Here is a 23,542-nt window from a genome sequence, read left to right as displayed (position 1 = left end):
CTTTCCGTCTCCCCACCTCTCTCCCGCCTCTCTGCGTCTAACTTCTTCTCTCATTTACCTTCCCAGCAGCAATGTCAAAAGGTTATGCAGGAAAGCCGGATCGCCTGGGGCTGATTGTGTCTTTGAGTTAATGATAAGTAGCTACAGTGTTATTCTCTGGAGCGGTGGGGCTTGGGTTTGTTTTCTGTGCGCAGACTATTACTGCATTAGAAAAATGCATTATTCATGATTTTCTTGACTTGTTTTAAACACAAAAGGGAATATGAAGGGACTGTGTTGAGTACGTATACGAATTGAATCAGATGCATGTGTCAGGGGAAGTTGAGTAGCATACAGAGCTGCAGCTTTCTTCTAATCTGCGTGTGTTTTGATAACCAATGTTACAACATAGGAAAAAACGCCCACATTCACGCCGCCACATCAATGATACAGTAGTTTCTATTTTGCAGCTGCATAGGGTTTCACAGGGTATTTGAGGACGGCATTAGGCTGATAACACCGTACAGGAATGTACCACCCTAGACTTCGCTTAAACCTTCAGAGTGGACAGCGAAGGTAACGAAGCCTCCAACAGACTCCGACTGCTCTGCTCTGTACTTTTATAATCGAGACCAGACGTGACTCAGAGGTGCTGAGAGGGTCGTAAGTCATGCGTGCCCGAAAATAGATAGCGTAGTTTATCCTGCCTTGTTAGCTACTTAATCACCTGGGTCCATTGAAGCGGGCTATTTACGTCCGTGATCGATGGCATCAACCCTCAAGAATTCAGTCATGACAGTGCATGCCTAAAAACTCCGTACACTCAATATACCCTTTGTGGTACGCTAACCTGCTTCTGTTACCTCCAGCAATCCGTCAGCCGGGTAGACGCTGTACCGTAAGGTACGGCTGGACCGCCGGGTTTAAGGTAGTTGTTGTGGCTTGGTGACGCGCGGGGTAAACTGTAATGTACACGCGCTACGCAGCCACGTACCGAGGTGTCGGGAGCAATTCCGACTTTGACGTTGAACTCGACTCAAAGGAGGCCCGGGCCCCGGCCCCAACTCGTGCCCCTCATTAACTCACATTAACCCTAATTATCGTCAGTGCCCCTTGAAGCCCACATACCACAGTCGGGCTTGACTCCCGGGGCTCCTCGGGCTGGGTGTCAGGGTGTGTGTGTGTGAGTGTGTGTGTGGGGGTGTGTGTTTCATCCTCTTCGGCTTGTGTGAAGGAGTCCAACGCGCTGAGGTGCTTTAAACTGTCCTCACCCCGGGAGGCCACTGGCTCCTCGGTAGCAGCGAGTCGGTGTGCCCCCACCACGCAGCTTTCCTCGTGCTGTTTTATATTCAGCTGCTGATTGGTTGGGGGATGGGGTGGTGGAATAGCACTTGAGAGGTTAGCTGGTTTGTGCAGGGAGGGGGAAGTAGATTAGGGGCGGGTGTGTAAAGAGAGAGAGAGAGGTCTGCAGATGGAGAGAAAATGGAGAGAGGTTTTAGAGGTACTTTATTTTTCAGCTCGCCCTTGAGTCTGTAATGTCATTCAACGATGTGGAAACCAAAAAACGCGCCTTGCCACCAGATGTGTTCCAGTCCAGATAGCGACTTGAAAGACAGACGTTTATTGTTTTAGTGCATTTGGTGTGGTTCAAACCCAAACTGCATGAAATGCAGATTGATGGATTTCACTAATGAATGTGTGTGTGTGTGTCACGGTTTGGTCTCTCTTCCTGTTCTATTTTGTAGTTTTCATGTCTCTTGTGTTCCTGGGTAACTTCACTTCCTGCCTTGTCCTGTGATTGCCTGATTGATTCCACCTGTGTCCAATCACCTGCACCTCCCTTGTGTATTTAAGCCCTGTGTGCCTGCTGTCCTTTGTCGTGTCATTGTCTATGTGTCACTCGTCGTTGGAGCACGTTATTGTTGGTTTGTCTAAGAATAAAGAGCACCTTGATCGCGAACCTCTGCACTTGAGTCCTGCTTCCGCCTGCTCCAGCACCAAACCCTGACAGAATGACACGACCAAAAGAGGACTCCGCAGAGGACGATTTTGAGAACCCGTTTTGGGGAACCCGTCTGGCCTTGGGTGGGCCACGCAGCGTGCAGCTGGCTGCCCGGCGTAAGGCCAACCACGGCTCGCCAGCAGGCTCCGGGCGGTGTTCCAGTCACCACCCTCGCCCCTCTCCAGACTCAGGTTGGGTCTCGCCAATGGAGGCCAGCGTCCAGCCCCCGGTCCTCAGCGCACGCTGGGAGCAGGTGCTGGAGCTGGCCGCCCGCCTCCAGGCCAGGTACGACCCCCACGCCCTGGACCTCCGCATTCGGCGGCAGCGACGGCGCCAGCGACGCCCGGCTCCGCCCGAAGCGGCCCCAAGACCCACGCCCCCAGCTCCAAGACCCACGCCCCCAGCTCCAAGACCCACGCCCCCAGCTCCAAGACCCACGCCCCCAGCTCCAAGACCCACGCCCCCAGCTCCAAGACCCACGCCCCCAGCTCCAAGACCCACGCCCCCAGCTCCAAGACCCACGCCCGTTCCGGCCCCCAGAGTCTTGTCTCCGCCCGTTCCGGCCCCCAGAGTCTCGTCTCCGCCCGTTCCGGCCCCCAGAGTCTCGTCTCCGCCCGTTCCGGCCCCCAGAGTCTCGTCTCCGCCCGTTCCGGCCCCCAGAGTCTCGTCTCCGCCCGTTCCGGCCCCCAGAGTCTCGTCTCCGCCCGTTCCGGCCCCCAGAGTCTCGTCTCCGCCCGTTCCGGCCCCCAGAGTCTCGTCTCCGCCCGTTCCGGCCCCCAGAGTCTCGTCTCCGCCCGTTCCGGCCCCCAGAGTCTCGTCTCCGCCCGTTCCGGCCCCCAGAGTCTCGTCTCCGCCCGTTCCGGCCCCCAGAGTCTCGTCTCCGCCCGTTCCGGCCCCAAGACTCCAGTCTCCAGCCCCGTCCCCACGGCCCCCGACCATGACCCCTCCCTCCCACCCTCTTGGGACCGCCTGGAAGTCGGTCCTTGAAGGGGGGGTGGGGCCAGGGGTTGGGTCGGCGCCTCCCGCCACGACGACGCCGCAGCCGCACTGCTCGGCGCCCCCCGCCACGACGACGCCGCAGCCGCACTGCTCGGCGCCCCACGCCACGACGACGCCGCAGCCGCACTGCTCGGCGCCCCACGCCAAGACGACGCCGGAGCCGCACAGCTCGGCGCCCCACGCCAAGACGACGCCGGAGCCGCACAGCTCGGCGCCCCACGCCAAGACGACGCCGGAGCCGCACAGCTCGGCGCCCCACGCCAAGACGACGCCCGAGCCGCACAGCTCGGCGCCGCAAGCCACGACGACGCCGGAGCCGCACAGCTCGGCGCCGCAAGCCACGACGACGCCGGAGCCGCACAGCTCGGCGCCCCAAGCCACGACGACGCCGGAGCCGCACAGCTCGGCGCCCCAAGCCACGACGACGCCGGAGCCGCACAGCTCGGCGCCCCAAGCCACGACGACGCCGGAGCCGCACAGCTCGGCGCCCCAAGCCACGACGACGCCGGAGCCGCACAGCTCGGCGCCCCAAGCCACGACGACGCCGGAGCCGCACAGCTCGGCGCCCCAAGCCACGACGACGCCGGAGCCGCACAGCTCGGCGGCCCAAGCCACGACGACGCCGGAGCCGCACAGCTCGGCGCCCCACGCCACGACGACGCCGGAGCCGCACAGCTCGGCGCCCCAAGCCACGACGACGCCGGAGCCGCACAGCTCGGCGCCCCAAGCCACGACGACGCCGGAGCCGCACAGCTCGGCGCCCCAAGCCACCACGACGCCGGAGCCGCACAGCTCGGCGCCCCACGCCACGACGACGCCGGAGCCGCACCGCCCGGCGCCCCCCGAGACCCCGAGGCCCGGTCGCCGACCCGGCAGACCCCCCGAGACCCCGAGGCCCGGTCGCCGACTCGGCAGACCCCCCGAGACCCCGAGGCCCGGTCGCCGACCCGGCAGACCCCCCGAGACCCCGAGGCCCGGTCGCCGACCCGGCAGACCCCCCGAGACCCCGAGGCCCGGTCGCCGACCCGGCAGACCCCCTGAGCACCCCACGCCCGGCCGCCGCCCCGGCAGGCCGCCGGACCATAGCTGTCGGGTCCCCACCCTCCCGCCCCTTGTCTGATTTTCATGGTTCTGCCCCCCTTTAGGACCGTCTGGAATTCGGTCCTTGAGGGGGGGGTTCTGTCACGGTTTGGTCTCTCTTCCTGTTCTATTTTGTAGTTTTCATGTCTCTTGTGTTCCTGGGTAACTTCACTTCCTGCCTTGTCCTGTGATTGCCTGATTGATTCCACCTGTGTCCAATCACCTGCACCTCCCTTGTGTATTTAAGCCCTGTGTGCCTGCTGTCCTTTGTCGTGTCATTGTCTATGTGTCACTCGTCGTTGGAGCACGTTATTGTTGGTTTGTCTAAGAATAAAGAGCACCTTGATCGCGAACCTCTGCACTTGAGTCCTGCTTCCGCCTGCTCCAGCACCAAACCCTGACAGTGTGTGTGTGTGTGTGTAACAGAGAGAGAGAGAGAGACATCTGTTCCATGTGATTTATTTAACCATTTCTGTGCTTTTTTTCCTGCTACAGTATCATTTCTTTTTTTTTTATTAGCGCACAAAAAGGATATAATACAAGCCCTCCCAAAATGTCTCCCGTTGATATCTACAGAATGTGGTCCTTGATATTTCCGTATGGACAACCCCCCCCTAACCCCTCCCTTCCCCCGCCTCCCCTGTGTAACAGGTTCCAATTGAGATAAGTATGGTAAACATGCTTACCTGCAAGACAATAAATCGCAAAGATGTTGCATCGTAGGGGCTGTTTTTTTTATGGTAACAATAAACCAAAGTCAATATTGACTCCCAAACTGCTCTGACCTTCTATTATGTAGCTTTGTTTCTTTTGTGTCTTTGGTTCGGTCGGGGCACGACCAAACGTATTGTTGATGCTGACATTTAGCATCATCCACATGCACGTGGTTTTGACTTTAAGGTCAGGAAGTGCGCCGCTCCGTCTTTTTTGCAGCAGTTTCAGCGGCCATGCTGCGAGCCGCGTGCCCTTAATTATAGTACACGTACCATGTTGCCGTTTCTATTGTCCTGACACCTCAAGTATCAGCACAAGCAAAGACTCACGCAAAGAGAGGCGAAGCTTTTTCCAGTGTGCGATAGATTCCCAGAGTAAAGAAAGCTGATCTTCATTAGGATAATTGTGTCATTTATTTCTTTAACAAATAGAGCAGAAAGTGATGATTCGAGATGCTGGGAGATTATGAGTGCAGTTATTGGCCTTGGCAGATTTGTGCTAAGCAGGCTTCGGTACATAAATTTGCAAAAGCGTTGTATGAGAAAACCATAAACATTTCACAGACGGAGCTCATCATCTCCGACTTTCACACTCTACGGAGATCTCGCAGTTCACCCAACAATTTGTTTTTCATTTGGTCTCTCCGGGGATAGTGTGTTTGCGGCCTGTGTTTTTTTTTTTTTTCTTCTTCTTCTTCTTTTCTTTTCTCTCCACTAAAAGCTCTGCCGGGTTTAGACTGTTCGCAGGAAATGAAACACTAAGGAGCGGAAGAATTGAAAGGGAGGGGCGGTGAGAGCGATATTTTGGGGGCGCGCGGACGGATCGCAGTGGCAACGTCGAAATACCTCGGCTATCAAAGGAAAAACACCTATTTCCCAACAGCTGCTCCAGCCACAGGATGAAGCATCTCAGCATCTCCCGTCCGCGCTCCCATGTAGGGCCCACGTACAGAAACACGGATAAAACGCGGCGTTCCCGCGCCGTCGGAGGAATGTCGGCTGTAGGGTTTATTAAGAAAAGGGATCGCACACAGGGGTGGGAGGGGGGGGGCAAACTCCAACAGTTGTCTTAGCTTCCTGAGGCATGTCCTGTGCAAACAGCGCCGGAGGAGGCTGCTTCAGGCCCACGCTCGGGGGAGACCACGGACCCACTGGGCACACGCGCACGCACGGGGACGTGCGAGCGCATGTCGAGACACGCACTGCGTGAATGAGCGACGGATTGCTGCTCGTCCTTTGCGCCGTGAATGTTTTCGTGTTTTGAGTTGAACAGGGAGTGTGATTACTCGCACAATCGTTTTTTAAACACATGTGTTTTAGTTGCAGCGGATGTCACGCTTTATTTCTTGGACTTTTTGGGTGGGTGGGGGGGGGGGGGGGGGGGGGGTTGGGGGGTTGTACAGCATCTCCAGGCTTCCTTCTCTAAGTGTCACATTCACTTAACAAGTCCCGCCCCCTTAAACGCGATAAAACAAGAAGAAAAAACCCCATCGCAGGGTGACTTTGATTAGGTCCTTAGCCGCGAAGCCCTACTGTGTTTCAAAGAATTATTGTTATTATTCTTTCACCACTTCGATCGCACTTTTGAGGCCTTTATCTCTATGTTCAAAGCCTCTTGAAAACCTCTTGAATTTTGGCATGCGCATCAGAAGTGCGAAAAACTTCTATATTTTGGGGTTTTTGCGCATTTGGGTGTGAAAAAATGGCTCTCTAGCGCCCCGTGGAAGTGTTTCTCCCTCAGGGGAGACTTTTTGCCTACTTATTATTATTATTATTATTATTATTGATAGAGCCTTAGAAACCGTTGACATTGAAAATAAATCTTTGAAACTACTTGTGATGTCAATCGATCATGTTCTTGTTACATCAGGGCTGCACAAGAAGTCAGTTTGCTGGTTAGGCCGACGAGGATTGTTCCGTGTGACTTTTGTGTCTGTGTGCCGCTTTGAGCCAAGTGTGTGTGTGTGTGTGTGTGTGTGTGTGTGTGTGAGAGTGAGAGAGAGAGAGACTCCCCTCGCTATCACTACAAACCCACAGTCCCCCCAGGCCCCAGTTTTGCCTCAGTCAAGCAAACCGCCTCTGGCATTTTTGTGCTTTGTTCATAATATTTTCATTGAAGCTTTGCTTTACTTTCCAGGAATTCCATTCGCTGTGTGTTGATAGTCAGTTTTTTGTTAAACCAAGATAACAGCGTCAAATAAGAGCACCTAATCTTACGAGAAGCAACTACGCCCTGTTCTAGAATCGAGATGCGACTGCGTTTCAATTCTTCATTGCCTATCAGTGCTGAATCTTTTGAGGGTTTTCGCCGTTTTTCCCCTCCTCCTTCCAACACCCAACCAACACGCAGAATAAGGTGTTGCAGCTAAATTTAGACGTTCCAAGAATTGGAACTTGTACTTTACGCCGTCTGTGTGTTGACCACTGATCGACGGTGGATCCCTCAGGTCTGTTAGCTGGATGATGATCGGTGTGTGTGATGTGTTTTTGCGGCCGAACGCCGCTGTGTTCACTGTGCAAACACAGCAACGCTGGCACTCCTGGTTTCACTTAATCTTTGACACAAAGGCACTGGCATGTGGCTGGGCTCTCAGACAGATTCAGCCACAGGGCGAGAGAGAGAGAGAGAGAGAGAGAGAGAGAGAGTTATGTATGTGTACATAAATAGAAGGATAATTGCCTATAACATTCGCATGTTTAAGCGTTCAAACTTGTCTCTGTTCCCTTTTTTTTCATTTTGTCTAGACAGGAAGATTTCCTTTTTGGGTTAGGGTATATCTGTAGGCCTTAAACATCACAGTCACTGGTTTTCCTGAAGAAAACGCTGCATAATAGGGACTGGGCCTGGTACTTTGGTCAGATCAGGGCCCTTATGTGCAAAAATCCAGGCTGCAGCAATTCCTCGTGGAGGATCTATATATTTATATTGTCTACCATCCAGTAATTACCCACCGCGTAGATGGGAGGGACTCTGGTGAGATTATGGTTTGTCTTTGCAGTAAAAAAGAAAGAAAAAAAGAAACACGTATTTGAAAGTAAGCTCTTTTAAAGGATCTTTTGATGTTTTATGAAACACTGAAAAATGCATTTAAAAAGATATTTATAATCTATGCAGTGAAGCAAACATTTGATTCATTAGCTAATTATTGTGTTATCCAGATCATAATCACTGCTTTCTTTGCAACAAAACGTTCTCCTCCTGGCACCGAGGGCAGGTGTTTCGCAAAGTTCGACACCTTTCAGATGGAGAAGCATTGCAAGTTTCAAATGAATATTTTCACATTAAAAAAAGATGTTTTCGGGACATGGCTCAAGGCTAAAAGAATGAATCAAAAACAAAAAGCGGTGACCTCTCATCCGAGTCTGACAGGATTCTGCTGACTAGTCATGGGTATTCATCAGATTCTTGGCAGGGGAAACGCGTTTTTTTTTTCTTCTAGATAGACACCACCTAATATTCTTTCATTTGACTTAAGAGAATCTGTATGAAGACTTGCTGATGAAGTTACAAATTGGCTAAAGTTGCTCATTCCCGAGAGCCGGATCTCTTCGTTGCTTCTGGTTTTGGTTTGTTGTACTTTCTTCAGCTCTGCATAATGACGAGGGTGGAAGAGTGGAATATTTCAATTACTCTGAGAAAGTCAAGGAGGCTGTTGAAGTTTGAGAAATACAACACGAGCTGGTTGCTATGTGGAGATTGCCCCCATTTGGAATGCAATTAAATTGGTTTGGTTGCTCGCCAGTGAAAAAAATACATTGTTTTTTTTTTTTCATCTCAAATGAAAATATATAGTGTTTTGCTAAAAAAAAAAAAAAAGAATACCTGCAGGGAACAGCAGGCTGTTGAATATTTGTTATACAGCTCGCACTGTGCAGTTCAAATGAGTTTTGAGATGAGTTATCCATTGTGGTTTCCCCTTTGACATTTCAAAAGGTATGCAGCTTTTGAACCATGGATTTACTGTAATCTATTTTTTTCCTATTATTGATGTGTGTGAGTTATAAACTGTAAATTGGCTTCGGTGCCATTTCCCTTTGCTGTGCCATATCGCACAAAAAAAAAAAAAAAAAAAAAAAAAAACACGAGGCCGTGGTGCAGAAACAGATTTTGTAATAATGTTTACGGTTACATGTAAACTGCAGCTGTGGGTCCGGGTCTTCATATGAAACCGTACAAGACCACTGTTTACCATATAGAGTATATGAATCTTTCAGTGGCACCTCAGTGGCAAACAATCTACACCCTGACTTGCTGCAAGCTTTGCCGGCTTTTCTAATTCGGAGGTATCGACAAACTGAATCATACGAGAGCATTAGAAGAGCGGAGGTAAGTGCTGATGCCGCTGCAGGAGGCATCGACAAACATCCAAACCTGCAGCTGTTTTACATTTATTTTTCGATTGATGAACCTGTCAAAGTACCGGGTCCGGCTGTGAAAGGTGAAGCCTATTGAGGAATTGCCTTAAACCTGCAGTAAAGTTTGCATGTTAACACCGAAATTAATTATCATCCGAGATGACTAATAGTGTCGATGAAACGATAGTGGAAGGAAAAAAACAACTGTTTTATCACTTCCTTCCTTTTAGCTGCGTCAAGACCAACAGCAATTTACATTTGAGGTTTTGTTGCCTCTTGCGAAGAACAAAGTGATCTCCCTCTTCTTCGAATGACCTTTAAGCAATGCCAGCCACAAATGATTAAAACAAAGGCTCTCAGAGTCGTGTTGGCAATTTTCTGTTTTCATTCAAGAGAACTTTCAGGGTTTCAATTAGCAGCATTTTTTTGAGGCCGAATAACAACAGCATTTTTTTTTTACAAGTCACAACAGCGTGAAAACGCCCCAACACTTGTGTCATTGGAGAAAAGAGATACAGAGAAAGAGGAACCAACGCATTCAGAACAGTGTCAACTGTTTGTAGCGGAGCATTAAAAAAATAAATGAAAGAAAAAAATAAAAGGTTTTGTCGCCACCTGCGAAGATCCACCGTTGCCTGACCTACGAAACGGCCAAATCAGACCTGGCACGGCGTCCCAGTGGCTTCGTGCCTCTCGGGGTGCTGTTCCAGTGTCAAGTCACACAGTCGATAGAGGAAAAACCTACAAGTCTAGCGCGTCGCCTCTCGCCCCCCCCCCCCCCCCCCCGGAGAGCACGAGGGAAATGTACTCCAATGTCCGACACTGTAGTGCTTTCATTACGCCGGGACGCTTTGGGGGCAGTGTACACTTTGAAACCAGATCCCCCCCCCCCCCCCGAGGTGTTGAGATGACGAGCTAATTAGCGGGGTCCACCGCCACCCCGCTAGTGGCTGCTTGCGGGTTTGCGGGCATCCGCGGCTCGTTCGATTTATTTATTTTTCTTTCAGGGCAGAAGCTTAGTCCGACGTGCCCACGACAAGGCCTGCTAAGTAAACCCCCCCCCCCCCCCCCCCCACAGGCGCACGCCAATACGCCTTCAGGGCCTTGATTGAGTGCCACGATGCTTTCATGTGCCTCTGCTGCCTGTGTCCAATGTAAAGTCATATCTCATATCTCAGGCGTAGGATTTCTTTTTATGTTTGTCTTCCGTGTGTGTGTGTGTGAGTGTGTGTGTGTGAGTGTGCGCGAGCACGTCGCCAAAGGCTTTGAAGCGCAAAGATGCGAGTAAACGTGCGCGCGTGAGCGAACCCTCAGACTCACGCTAAATCTCCGTTAAAAGCGGTGAATTGATGCAGGGTTCCACTATTACAGCCCTGCACATGTGACAGGAAGTAGAACAACAAACATCCGACGGAAAGGAAGAGAAGTTGGAGAGATGCAGCTTTATCAGACGGGGGAGAGAGAGAGAGAGAGAGAGAGAGAGAGAGACGCCCGATAAGCAATTCTGCAAACTTGCAGGAAACAAAGAAAAGAACACAGGCACTTACGGCACGTTAGCCACGTAGCAGTTAGCAGCGGCCGGCCTCCACTTGTGGCCATGCACCTGCTCCCACTCACACAGGTGTTCTTCCCCTCGGCGTGACCACGGTCGTCTCGAAGGCGGCGCCACGAGTGAAACGTCAAAGCGGCCGCAAGTCAACCGGACGGAGGTCGGCGACGGGTCAGGTCGCGGTTTCGGTCAGGTCTGATTGATTGAGTCACAAATCGTAATTGCAGTCACATCACAACTTTAAAAGAGCCCAAGGCCCCGCCCCCCCTCCCCCGGCGGGTCAGGGACTGTGCGCATTCACAACATCAATTTTTCACTATTGAATTAGGTTCCGCTCCAGTCAACCCGCCCTGTTTGGGGAACGTGGCGACTACTACGACTGAGCCGAGGGTTACGCAGGTTTTAGCGTACGGCGCCGAGGTGACGGATCAGCCAATTGGGGCTTAACAGTAAATAAGTGAGAGAGGTGAAACACGTGTGATGTTTCTTTCTCCCTCGTTCTGTTCACCCTCGTCTTTCAGTCTCCCCTGGATTCTCATCCTCTCTGTCTCAGTTCTCTTCTCCCTCTCTCTCTCTCTCTCTCTCTCTCTCTCTCGGGCTGATTCTCATCAGCCTGTATTAGTTGCAAATGTAGAACTAAGTGACTGTGACAACATTCTCAGATGCTCCAGCTGCCACAGATTTATTGAGTTATTAAAGTAATGTACTGCGATTAAAAATGCTAATTTTACCTAAATCGTACGCGAGCGTACATCATTTTTCAGAAGCTGATTTAATTACATGGAAAATGAAACAAGGGCCGATGATTCAATCTACGCCGCCAATTGCCTCTCCGCCCGAAAATGAATTACCCCACGATACAGAATGATTGTTTAGCGAGCAGCAGAAAGTGAAATGACAGTGGGATTCCTTTTCGATTAAATAATCAGAGCGTTGTTGCATTGTTCCACCAGTTATGTGCATAAATGCTTACATCTGAACCGTGGACTGGATTAGCTTGTGTTTCGTGTATCTGTCATCTCAGCAGATTTTACCTCATGCCATAATAGTAAAAGCAAGCTTTGCATTACTGTAAAAAAAAAAAAGGTCCCAATCGTGACGCTAAAGTAAGCCACACGTTTAATGTCTGTTTTTTATTTAAAGCATGGGTTTTAAATTAGGAGAGAGCGAAAAGTTCCCCTTTCCAATATTGTTATGAATTGTGTCTATTCTGAATAATTTCCTTTCCCCCCCCTGGGGGATTTCTTTTGCTGTGTACTTTCCTCGGCTCATTTTGGCCTCTCATTATACATTCATGTATTTGTTTACATAATGCGCAGCACTGCAGCTCCATCGGACAAATCTCAGTCCTTTTTTGGCCAGCGTTGTGTGTGTGTGTGATACACGAGTGTCAACATTTCCTCTCTTTGAATCCCTCTCGTTGGAATAATGAGATGAGGTCGCTCGATCTTCGCCACGGCGGTTCCAGATACTGTTTTGTATCCCCCTTTTCTCACCGTGCGCTGTAACGGATCCTCACCTCCTGAACACGCTCCTACAGGTGAGCCTGTAAAACACCCGTGAACCGTGTCAGATGTGTTGCTGTTGTTGCTGTTGTTGTTGTTTTTTTTCGCCTCCCTGGAAAAGGGTTGACTCTCGAAACGTGGAGAAGCACACGGCGGAGAGAGAGAGAGAGAGAGAGAGAGAGAGAGAGAGAGTGAGTGTCTCCGGCCCTCCAGATGTCCCAGACATAACAGAGGCCTGTCAGCTCTGTGCCCCCCCCCCCCCACCCCCCGTCCCCCCCCACGAGCTCTAAATGGGTCACTCTCCTTGATATCACACAGCTCCTTCACAATGACCCCCACTGTTTCTCCTGATATTACCGCACGCCAGGTGGCTCACTGTGAAAGTCACGCCCCCCCCCCCCCTGCGGACGAATGCGGACTGCGCGTGTTCTGGTCAGGAGGAGCGCGCACGCCAACTGCAGAACTGTTGGTACTACGGATTGTGGGTTTCTCGCCCCAAATCACCTTAACTAATAGGAAAGGTTCTTTCTTTTTCACTGTGCGATTCCTAGGCCGTCCTGTGATGAGAAACCTTCGGTATGGGGGCGAAATGCACTTTTCATTGATCCGCCGTAAACCTCCACAAAGGCAGCGTGTATGCACGGCCGTGTGTAACCTAACAGGCCAGGGACGTCTGCAGGGAGGAGTAGGAGGGTGGTAAGGAAAAAAAAGAGAGAGAGGGAGAGAGAGAGAGGGAGAGTTGGTGGGTGGATGGCAGTCCAGTGATTTATGATTTATGGTTTGATTACAGTGTTTCCATCCTGCTGTAGACCCGGCAGTATTTGCCTGCATCACGTGCACTTTTTTTTTTCTTTTCTTTCTCACATGGCCTAGTGGTGCAGCAAGCTCCGGCTCGCTCTGCTCCTCGGTCCGAGAACCGAGCCGCGCATGCATGCGTACATGCGTGCGTGCATACATGCGTGCGTGCGTGCATGTGTGTGTGTGTGCGGCACACTGATAAAGAGATAAAATGGAGAGCGGCTCCTTTTCGAGTCAGCTGAGCGGTCCAGCAGCGGTGCAGCAGCTTGGCAACCATTCAGTACCATTTACCTTTTGACTTGGAAATAATATTGAAATTCATAAAACGCACCCAGTAAAGGGACAAAAAAAATAAAATAAAAGACAAGCCCAGGTGTCTCCGGCCTTTGGTTCACAATGTCCCACTCATCAGAAAGAATATCAGTACATTCATTAATGCAAGTAGTAACCCTATTGTTATTCTTTTATTTGAAATGTCAATGTCAGGGCTGTAGCTGACTGGATGTTCTCTATTGAGAGCCGCATGGCATAACTAGTCTATGAGTGATCAGACCGTGGCGAGAAAGACACACACACTTAAGGATGTTCAGCGTATTTTTTCATCAGTTTTCTTCAACAATCATCGATCTGCGGGCATTCCAACCCAGGTTGCTGTGTGAATACTATGAAAGCTGCAGTGAGCAGAGAGTCGACCACTGATATAATGTCTCTCCAGACCTGCATTAATCCGGCGTTCACTCGCCTCCTCGGGGCCCTGTGGCTTTGAAATCTGCGACTTCACATTCTGAACCGCGGGCCTACAGGGCCGCCCCGCCCGCCGCCCGCGAGTGAAGTAGTACATGGAGTTCAAGTCGTCACTCGCGCTGCTATTTAAATGCTGCAGTAAAGTTGAGAACCAGATAATCTGGATCTGGATTTACAGCTTTCGACAGGACGGTTCCTGCTGTCTGAAAATACAATATAGTACCTTTGAAAAGTATTTAAACTTGCTTCACTCGAAGAGGAAAGAGAGGTTATCTATAAGTATTGAATGATGGTCCTCTTAGTGAAAGTCTTGTTTGTTAGAACACAGAGAGTGAATTCATGTTTAGTGGGAATGTAAAATATGCTGAATTTAAATTTTCTCGTACACAAACGAGAACAATTAAAAATGAAGTTCATGTTAATTATTTTCATCTGTTCCCTTATAAATATTTTAATGTGAGACACTTACCTTCCTATGCTTTTTGTGCAACAACCATCAAACACTTAAGTCAATTAACCCGACAGCAAGGCACAAAGTGGACCTGGTAGTTTCTGACAGAACTCAGGAACATCTCAAATTATCACCTCTTGAAAAGCTGACGTTAAAAACCTTTGAACATCAAAAAAAAAAAAAAAAAGGGCCCAGCCATTGGTCGGCACGTTTGAATATGAACGGCTTCGACTGAAAGGTTATGACCCATAAAGAGGGGGAACGATTTGAGTGAAGCGTGCAGCGGGGAGAAATGTCAAAGTGAGAATGGCAGGAAATATGTTTAGTGACAAGGAAAAAGCTGCCCTGGTATTCTAGAGGCGATGAGTAAAAATAGGGCATTGGGCAAGAAGGCAGGAAACCAGCAGAGCGAGGCCTCTAGTTGGAATTTCTTCTGCTGGGGAGAGATAAGGGACTTAACTCCCTCCTGCCTGGGCCCAGGGCCGACTTCTTTAACATGCGACATGTGATCACCCGTCATTCGCGTAGGGACGGACAGAGGAAGAGGAGATTGAAGAATTGAATAAACGATTGGTGCACCGGCCCGATGTGTGCAAACTGCTTTAGTGTGTCTTTAGTGTGTGTGTGTGTGTGTGTGCGCGCATCGCTTTCTGTTGATCTGCCCGCTTATTGAGCATCAACAGGACTTTTTAATTAGGTCGAGACTTGTGATGGAAACCAAAGATCACACAAACACACACACGCACACATTCATGTTGAAGTAATGGCAAAGGAGTGGAAAGTACCCTGTGTGTGTGTGTGTGTGTGTGAGGTTCCTCAGGTTAAAGAGTGGAAGTTAGACAATAAACAGTGGCCTTATCAGACTCTGGGCAGAGCTTCCAACCTGAGAGCCCAACATATCACCCTGACTATTAGAAACAAATATGACCTCCACGCACTCTCACACACACATAAACACATTTTGGCTAAAAAGAAAAAAAAAACACCCACAGCGGCGAGATTCTTTTTTTTTTTGCCACATCACACTCATCGCGCTGCGCTATTTGATTTGCCCGCAGTTACGTGACCTCACCTCACCGCGCGACAAGACCTGCAGGGGTTCCTCGGAGCGGAGGATCGACGGACCCAGAAGAGGCGATTTTTTTGGGGTCGTGACGCCGCCGGTTTCTTTGTGCGCCGCGTTGAAAGTTGAAGAAGTCGCGCGCAGGGCCTTCACTGCAGCCACACAGTTGACAGTCAAGAGTGGCCGATTCTCGTAAAAACCGTGGGTGGGTTCACGGGTTCCTGATGTTGATGTCAGAGTCAGAACGTGCCAAACATCTAAAAAAAAAGTTATCTAAAAATAGCGCACAGGAGCCTAACATCTCCACCGGCAGGAGGAGTCGCTGACTTTCAGTCCCCGTTTTTAGTTTCTTTATCAGTGTGGGGAGGGTAAGAAAAACAATTAAATTGTTATTGTTATTTTTTTTTAAGGTTCTAAATGGGAAAATGCTCTTTGACCGAGTTGCTGCCAGGTAGCGGCTCACCTGGTTTGATCGACCTTTAGCTGTTGATGTGAAAGGAGGCCGCTTTGAAATAAAATAGGAAACCTCTGTATGACTCGCTGTTCACGGGAATGTTAAAAAAAAGCAAGAGGGTAAAGATCAGCGTGTCATTTAGTATTTTGGTGTTGCAGGAGAATCGTAGCTTTTTGTCTGAAAACACGCTGTGTGATAATTAGTGAGAAAGGACAGACGAGGGGGACAGTGCTACGTAAGCGTCCTCGTGTGTCCTTGTTGTGTCCAGTCGTTGTCATATTGAGGACACGGTCTCCCCGTCAGCTATGTGGCTCCAGGAGACAATAACCTACATATTTTACGGATTTCTCTCTGGTTCTTTCTCCCTGCGCCTCTTTACCTCTGTCCCTCTTTGTGATCCCATTCCATCTTCACATTCTCTCTCTCTCTCTCTCTCTCTCTCTCTCCCACATGCAAACCCCGTTACCCGCGCTCCCTCATGGTCACTCTCTTAAGTGATTGCTACATTTCATCTCATGGCAAATCGGCCCTCAGCCCGGTCAGCTATCATTATGCAAATGATGTGCAATTCAATTTCAGCTGGTTCGAAAGGGGGATTTCTAATTAGGGTGGAGGCACGGCACTCAAGATGGAGAGAAAGATGTAAAAGGCCGAGAGAGTCGCCCCGAAAGTGGATAGCTGTGGTAAAGGTAGAGGGAGAAGACAAAGGCTGGAAGACGAGTATCTGTCCACCTGCATCATAATGATACTCTTCTGTCTCCTGCCTCCTTCATCCCCTTTATTGGAAGGTTGTGAGTGACTGGAAGAGACTGTAGAACAGGTTTTTTTTTTTTTTAAATGTCATGCTATGCTTCGAATCATTCTTTACTGATATATTGTGGTGATCTGCTATGTTATATATTATGGTAAGTGATGGTTTTTGCTCTTGGCACAATTAGTAGATACGGATGCCAATTATTTAATGTTGTTACTGGATCTGATTTTTTTTGTTTTTGAAATAACAAAACAGTTTTTTCTTTCAACCAAGTAAAATAGACATATAGAGAGAAATGCATCACATTTTGAATGTTGCCAATGAAAATAACAACATATTTGAAATGCATTTGCATTGCAATGCGTCATCGACAGCCTTTTGCAGCATGAGGCTCAATAATGAGATGTCAAAAAAATGTACTCCACTACGTTCACTACATTTACATGTACAGAGCCGTGTGAACACAATTAAAGGCTCTGCCGATTCATTGTAGTTGTGGGTCTGCATTGCTTAGCCCTTATCCATCTCCTTGCGTCATATTTAATGCCGTATGTATTTGCTGTATCTGCTGGTTTGTGTAGCACATTTTCACCAACGATGTTTTTTGATTTGTGTTGCTGTCAAACGGCGCCAGCACTGTGCAGCATATTTATTTTGACGGAGCGTCTTGATTTCTCACCATCAGTGTAATGATGCATTGGGCTTGTCTATGTTTTTTATTTTTATTTCTTTTTTTTATTCTGCAGTGCAGGAGCTCAGTTGAGCTGCATATGAAGGCTTTGCGTCCGTGTGTGTGTCTGTGTGTGTGTTAAGCGCTTAGCGAACAGTCAATTTATGATTTGATTTGTGTGTTGGTTCATTTTTTTTTTCCGTCTCGGCCTCTCATGCCGTCCTCTCTGTCTTTGTGTGTCCAAAGTGTGCGACTGTGTGGGGGCGCACATGTTTCTGTGGGTTTCGAACTGTTTTGCACACCTACACATATCTGAACATCTGTGTAGGTGTATGAATGTGTGTCACCCCTGTACATTCAGGCACACGCTCTCACACACACACACACGCGCGCACACACACACGCGCGCGCACACAGAGGATTCGGCTGAGATCAGCAGCTCACACTGAGCTGTCAAATTTTCTGTCAGCACAGCCCAAGAATCACAATTGGACTCTTTGGGAGGCATTAATTCAAAGCGCCGTAACAATGCTCTGAAACCAAATCAACTGCCTGGAGTCAGCATCTCAACTCTCAACCGACTCTCTGCCTATATCTCTCCATCTCTCTCTCTCTCCCTCTCTCTCTCTCTCTTTACTGCTCTCACTCTTTCCACGCTGTGTTGGCTGTCTTTCTCCTCTTCCATCATCACCCCCCCCCCCCCCCCCGGACCTCCGCCCCCTCTGTCTGTCTCTATTTTCTCTCTCTCTTTCCTTCTCTTTTCCGCCGATGTGTGATTGAACTTGTTAAAATGTTGCTAAAGCTGGCTTACTATACGAGGGTGGCCAACAGTCAGTGACTTCCCCTGCACCTCGTATCTGGCAAGAGCAACGCTAAATGTGTGCAACAAACAAACAGAAAGGGCCCCCTTGTGATCTTTCAACGTACATTTCAATTTGAAATAATACTCGAACTGTATTAATGAGCAGAGTCACTTCAGTTTCCTTGTGCACTGTTACTCTCTCTCTCATTACACCTTTGTACACTTTGGCAATTATTTATTTCAAATATTCAATTAAAAAACAGATATGGTAACCTTAAGAAGCAAGTATTTTTAGTTTAGTTTAGTTTAAAAGTCTGATCGAATGTATTCCCTCTCTTGTTTTTATTACTCAACGGTGTATGCAAATAGGTCCATTCATGTTGCAGAACTGTCATGTACAAGCTGATGTTCTTCCACTCGCTAAGTTCTCTGCAAAGAAACAGGAGAACATCTCTACCACAGGTCACAGGATTCCTCTTGAAATCAGACGTCAAATGCAAAATCGACCTTAAGGAGGAGATTTTTTAGCCAAATCTCCCGCCGACCGACTTGTCTGCTGCCTGCAGCACACAGGCTTGTGGCCCGGCCCGCTGTTAGTCGCGTGGTTGTAACACCGCCGTGTGCATCGCCTTCAGGAAACCGCGAAACAGATGCGTGAAGATGAGAAAGGAAGTTTCTCCTTTTGTCGGACATAATACAAAGGGCAGAAACGAGAGCAACCCCATTTCAGGAGTTATTGCAGTACATGTTTACCACGTGGGGGTGTAGCGTTCCAGAGGGTCCATTTAAACAAGGGACATAATTCATGAAAGTGATTGCTTGTGTTTGACGTGCAGCCTCAGCGTAGATGAAGCTTGAATACTTTCATTCTACCAAACCAATTCAGCCTTTAATTTAGCTCTCTGATAAATCCTGTGTTGACACCATCCAAAATCATCTGTAACTTTTATTCCATTTTCCTGTGTGTGGAGTTAGAAAAGAACGAAGCGTTTACTCCACTCGATAATCCACTCAGCCGACTTGCACTTTGAATCCAAGCTTTTGCAATTTTAGATGGTTTGCTGTCGAACTTCTTATCTGCCCGGGCCTGAAACATGCAGCCAAGCTCTACGTTGTTGTTCCAGTAGATACGGAATCGACCCGGTGCGACGACCCTCAGTAGAGACACACACTGCCGGTAGAGACACACAATGTCGAGTTGGAAAGAACCAGACCGGGTAGCAGGAAGAGGATGGAGAGCATGCGGTGACATACTAGATCGAGCACAAAGCCCAAACTGGGTTGCAGATGTGCAACCTCCACTTTCACTGAGTTAAGTCTGTGTGTCATTTGTTTTTTTTGTTTTTTTTTGCAGAATATTTGCAACTGTCTTATCACAGGATAAGGTTGGGAAACAGTCAACAGTCAAATTTCAACCAATACAGCTGCCAAAGCGCAACAATACTGTTGGGTTTTAAACAGTCAAATGCACGTTTTCATTCATTTAAAATGCTCCTTCTTTAGCCGATCCCAAAGACTTGTTTACGTTTGTGTTGCGTTGTGTTACACTAAAAAAACCTTCCAAAATCAAGTTACCGTGTCACGGTATCCGTTCCTTTGCGCTATCGATTACTACGCAGTCAGCTGTTCCCACCTTTGAAACACAAGCGGCAGCATGCACGTACGTCCGAGGTCACCGGCGTTCACACTGGGAGCGGATGCAGGGTCTCTGTAAAAAGCTGCGGTCAGCTATAAATAGCCTCGGCATGGATATTCCCAATGGTGTGATCAGTAGTTTGAGTGTCAGCAGTGGCCCGAGGCAGGTAGCCCATGGGTTCACGTCCCGGTTACGGTTGGGTTGCCTCGGCTTCATTGGACGTCTCGTTCACTCTCACACACACACAGACACACACACACACACTCACGTTTACACAACTCATCTGTTTGTCTTTCTCACTGCAGGTGTTTTTGGAGACAAATCTTACTCACTAATGTAAGTGACTCGATGTACAGTCCCTGCGGACATGAATGCGAATATTGAAACAAACATTCATCTTAAACATGTGCACATGAGTCACTGTGTGTACAATGTGCATCAATATGTTTTTACAGTTCAGGTCTGTAGCTTCCAGCCTTTAATCAATGCCTTGTATTGATTTGCTATGTAGCACAAGTTTGGGCTTGGACTTCAAACACATTCTTTTTACATCATATAAATAGTACATACAGAACTGTGCAGCCTAAAAAATGAGGGCTGTATATTCAGCTTGTGATTCTTACGAAGTGTGTATGCGTGTATTATGTGGAAATATCAGATGTAAAGCCACTTGGAGCAGAATCTAAATACTTCAATCATCTCTCTTCAAATTAAATTATATGACATTCATTGCAAAATATACAAAGGATTATGATGCATCGCAGTATGCAAACCAGAGCTGCGCATAGACATACGTCTCTAAACACCACTGAAAATGTGATTCACACTCTGTTGTTGACTGTCAGACCACCGCAGCCAGAAATCCGACTGGTATTATGTAATATGTTTATACAACACCGCTGACAGGGGGGATCTATGCTACCGGTTGAACAATGGAGTGACTGCATTTGAAACGAGAGTGATCTTTTTGTGCTATCGACCTCCCCCCGAGTTCACTGCCCATGCATCGTTGAGTGCGTACTCCACAAACCGTCTCCACAACGCGTGGCTGCAGTATGCGTGTACATGCTTGATTGTGTGTGTGTGTGTGTGTGTGTGTGCATACATTGCTGTACACTATGGATGAGTGATCGGGTTTCCTCATAAGCCGGTCCAGGCCCTTTGCATTCCTCTCAGTCGGGTGGAGTCTGATGTCTTCAAGCCTTTCCAGCTAATCTGGGAAGAATGTGGACCTGCAGACGCACATGTGTTCCATTAAGTCCAGATCTGCGTAAATAATATAACATGCAACAGCTAACGTTACAGGTAACTGTACCCCCACAGCTGTGCTTTTGGCTTTGCAGTCCCTCCCCGCCCCGCCTATAAAAAAATAAAAAAAGCATCCCTGATGTGCTGTGGCTTATACTGGGCTGATGAATATGTGTTAGATAATAGAGGCAGACGGATTAGAATGGATCCTGAGAATAATAAATGTCCGATAACGTGATGATGCCTTTCTCAGCACGATTGACAATCGCAAGCCGCCGCTTGCTGCGTATCAGTACGCATGATCAGCATCGTGTGAATCTGTACCGGAGCGTTGAAGTCTGCAGTCGCATGGAACGGGGGAGGGGGGGGGGGTTAAGGGGGAGCGCCCACCCTCCTTCCCCCCATTGTTAGTGGCTTCTACATCCAGACTACCCTCACTGGCTCTGTGTGTTTATTGTCTGCCCGCTCGCCCCGTACCGATTGGCTCCTCCGTGCCAAGCGACAGGACCATGTTTGCCTCGCTGTCTGCCTGGGGAAGTCCCTCCTGTCCCTGAACAGGGAGGGGGGGGGGGGGGGCAGCTACAGTAACTGATACAAAGTTCAGAGGATGCCAGCCTCTTCCTGGTGCGGTGCAGCATCTTCCTGTCGCCGCACACCAAAGTCAGTTAGAAACTGTGAGTGATTCAAAGACATATTTGTTCATTTTTTAAAATGAACAAATATGTCTTTGAATCACTCACAGTTAAAAATATATATATTTTACCTTGCACAAGGAAGGCTGTGCTTTCTGCTCTATTTTGATAAGAACTAGAGGGTGTGGGTTAGGGTAAGCAGGGATGGTAAACAGCCGGCAGCATCCAGATCTTGTAGAACTATCACGAAAACCCTGAAGCAGCGAGTGACGAAGGGGGAGAGCGTCTGAGCCGAGGACTGGAAAACAGAAGCAAGGTGTCAGAGAACAAGTGCAGGGAACAATGCTTTTGCACTTGCGAAATGTGAGGAGTTTGCCCTGTTGCTGTTGTCGTGCGCCAGAACACTCCTAATGAGTCTGTCAGGGCCAGTTAGCATAGCCAGGGCCCGCTCGTGTCCCCTCCAGGCCTCAGACAGCTGTTATTAGCCCCGTAATGGCATGCCACGGGGCCAGATTAGCCTGGCACACTGGAGAAATATCAAACATTCACTTACTGTGGCTCCTTCGCTGGCGAAAGCATCTCTTCTGCGAGGCATTCACTTAGCCGCGATGCTGGCAAGCTTTCCAAGAGGCCACAAAAGAAGAAAAAGAAGGAAAAAAATCCCCCACTGAGCGATGCAGTTAGCGTACAGTGGCTCCGATGGGAGGTTAAAATGCCAAATAAATGTCTGACTAGAGGATGTAAGCGCAACATGCAGGTGTCATGTGGCTGATTAGGATTTTGGATTTGAATCCACATAAGAAGAACATGTATTTTTTTTATAGGTTTCACGTTACCGGAACTGAAAAGGAAGGATCAGTGGTTGGGGGGGGGGGGGGGGTTAGATAGCTGCGTCACCATTATGTGAGCCGTATCGACGAGATGGCCACTGCTGTCCACTCATCCGTTTTTCACCTTTCATAATGAGCAACGGAAATCCAAACCTTACGCAGCAAGTGCTCCCACTGCCTCGGGGGGGATCGCCTGCTACTGTGGAGCCTCTGAGATGAGGCCATTAGATCGGCACACTGTCGGCACTCTAGTATACTACAAATCTTCTCTTGTCATAAATCATGCGCTTTGACGTGTGATTTCTCCGATATCGTTCATATATCGGGGAGGGGGGGGGATTACATACTTTTCAGCTTACATTGCTCGCAGGTTTCGCCGCATGGTAAGAACTACGCTTTGGGCTCCACACGCAATCTGCAAAAAGGTGTGTTTTATGGCTTTTAAGGCCTGTGTGTGTTTTGTCTGCACCATTTCGCCGGCTGGGAGTGAAAGGCAGGGCCAGCTATGGTTGGTTCATGGATGTTTTATATGGTGAAATACTACTCTTCAGCAATCTGAAGCCCTGCCCTTGAATGTATTTGTGTCTGCGTGATTACATGTGTGCCGGGTTTTTTTCTTTTTTCGTGTGGATAAAGGCTAAAATAAAACAAGAGAAGGCAAGAGAGAGTGAAGCAAATAAACAAAGTACAAGACAGAGATAATGTGACGTATTTGCCCGAGATGTTTTTTTTCTTTTTTTTTCAATAATCCACATCCTCATTAACAGCCTGTATCGCTCAAGTGTGGCAAAGCCATTAAGCACTATACATAGCACGCCGGAGCCATAGCCATTACCAAAAAATGTTTTATCCTCTTATTTATGAGAAACCAGTTTCCACATCACAAGTTCTTTTTAACAGCTGGCGGTGCACGGAAGCCAAAATGAGGATGGAGCTCATTTGATCAATTAACCCCTGCACGGCAAACCTGATGACAGAAACCGCACGCAGCCAGATGTTTTAGTTAATGTGAGAAATTTAGGACATCAGGGGAGGTGCAGTGGGATGCGAGTAGTCGGGTGAGGAGAGAGAGAGAGAGAGAGAGAGATGAAAAAACGAGGAGGAGGAGGGAGAAAGACGCTCGATCCAGAGGGGGTGTGACCACGGCGTGAACCCCGCCTATGGCTGCCGTGGCCGTCACTCCGCTCCTCAGGTGGTGTTTGCCGGAGCCTACGTAGGGACGTGCAGTGGAGCTGAGCACGGGGGGGGGGGGGGGGTTGGGGGGGAGGTCTGCTCGG

The 23,542-nt window shown here is 48.9% G+C and overlaps 1 protein-coding gene across 2 annotated transcripts in view; it reads left to right on the top strand.

Moving 5' to 3' along the window:
* tox2 (TOX high mobility group box family member 2) overlaps window positions 1-23,542 on the top strand; it is an 80,465-nt gene that overhangs the window by 4,591 nt on the left and 52,332 nt on the right. The gene's annotated exons all lie outside the window — the stretch shown is intronic.

This window comes from Pungitius pungitius, chromosome 8, assembly GCF_949316345.1.
Source record: "Pungitius pungitius chromosome 8, fPunPun2.1, whole genome shotgun sequence".
Classification (NCBI taxonomy): domain Eukaryota; kingdom Metazoa; phylum Chordata; class Actinopteri; order Perciformes; family Gasterosteidae; genus Pungitius; species Pungitius pungitius.
This window is presented reverse-complemented; position numbering and strand designations above follow the sequence as displayed.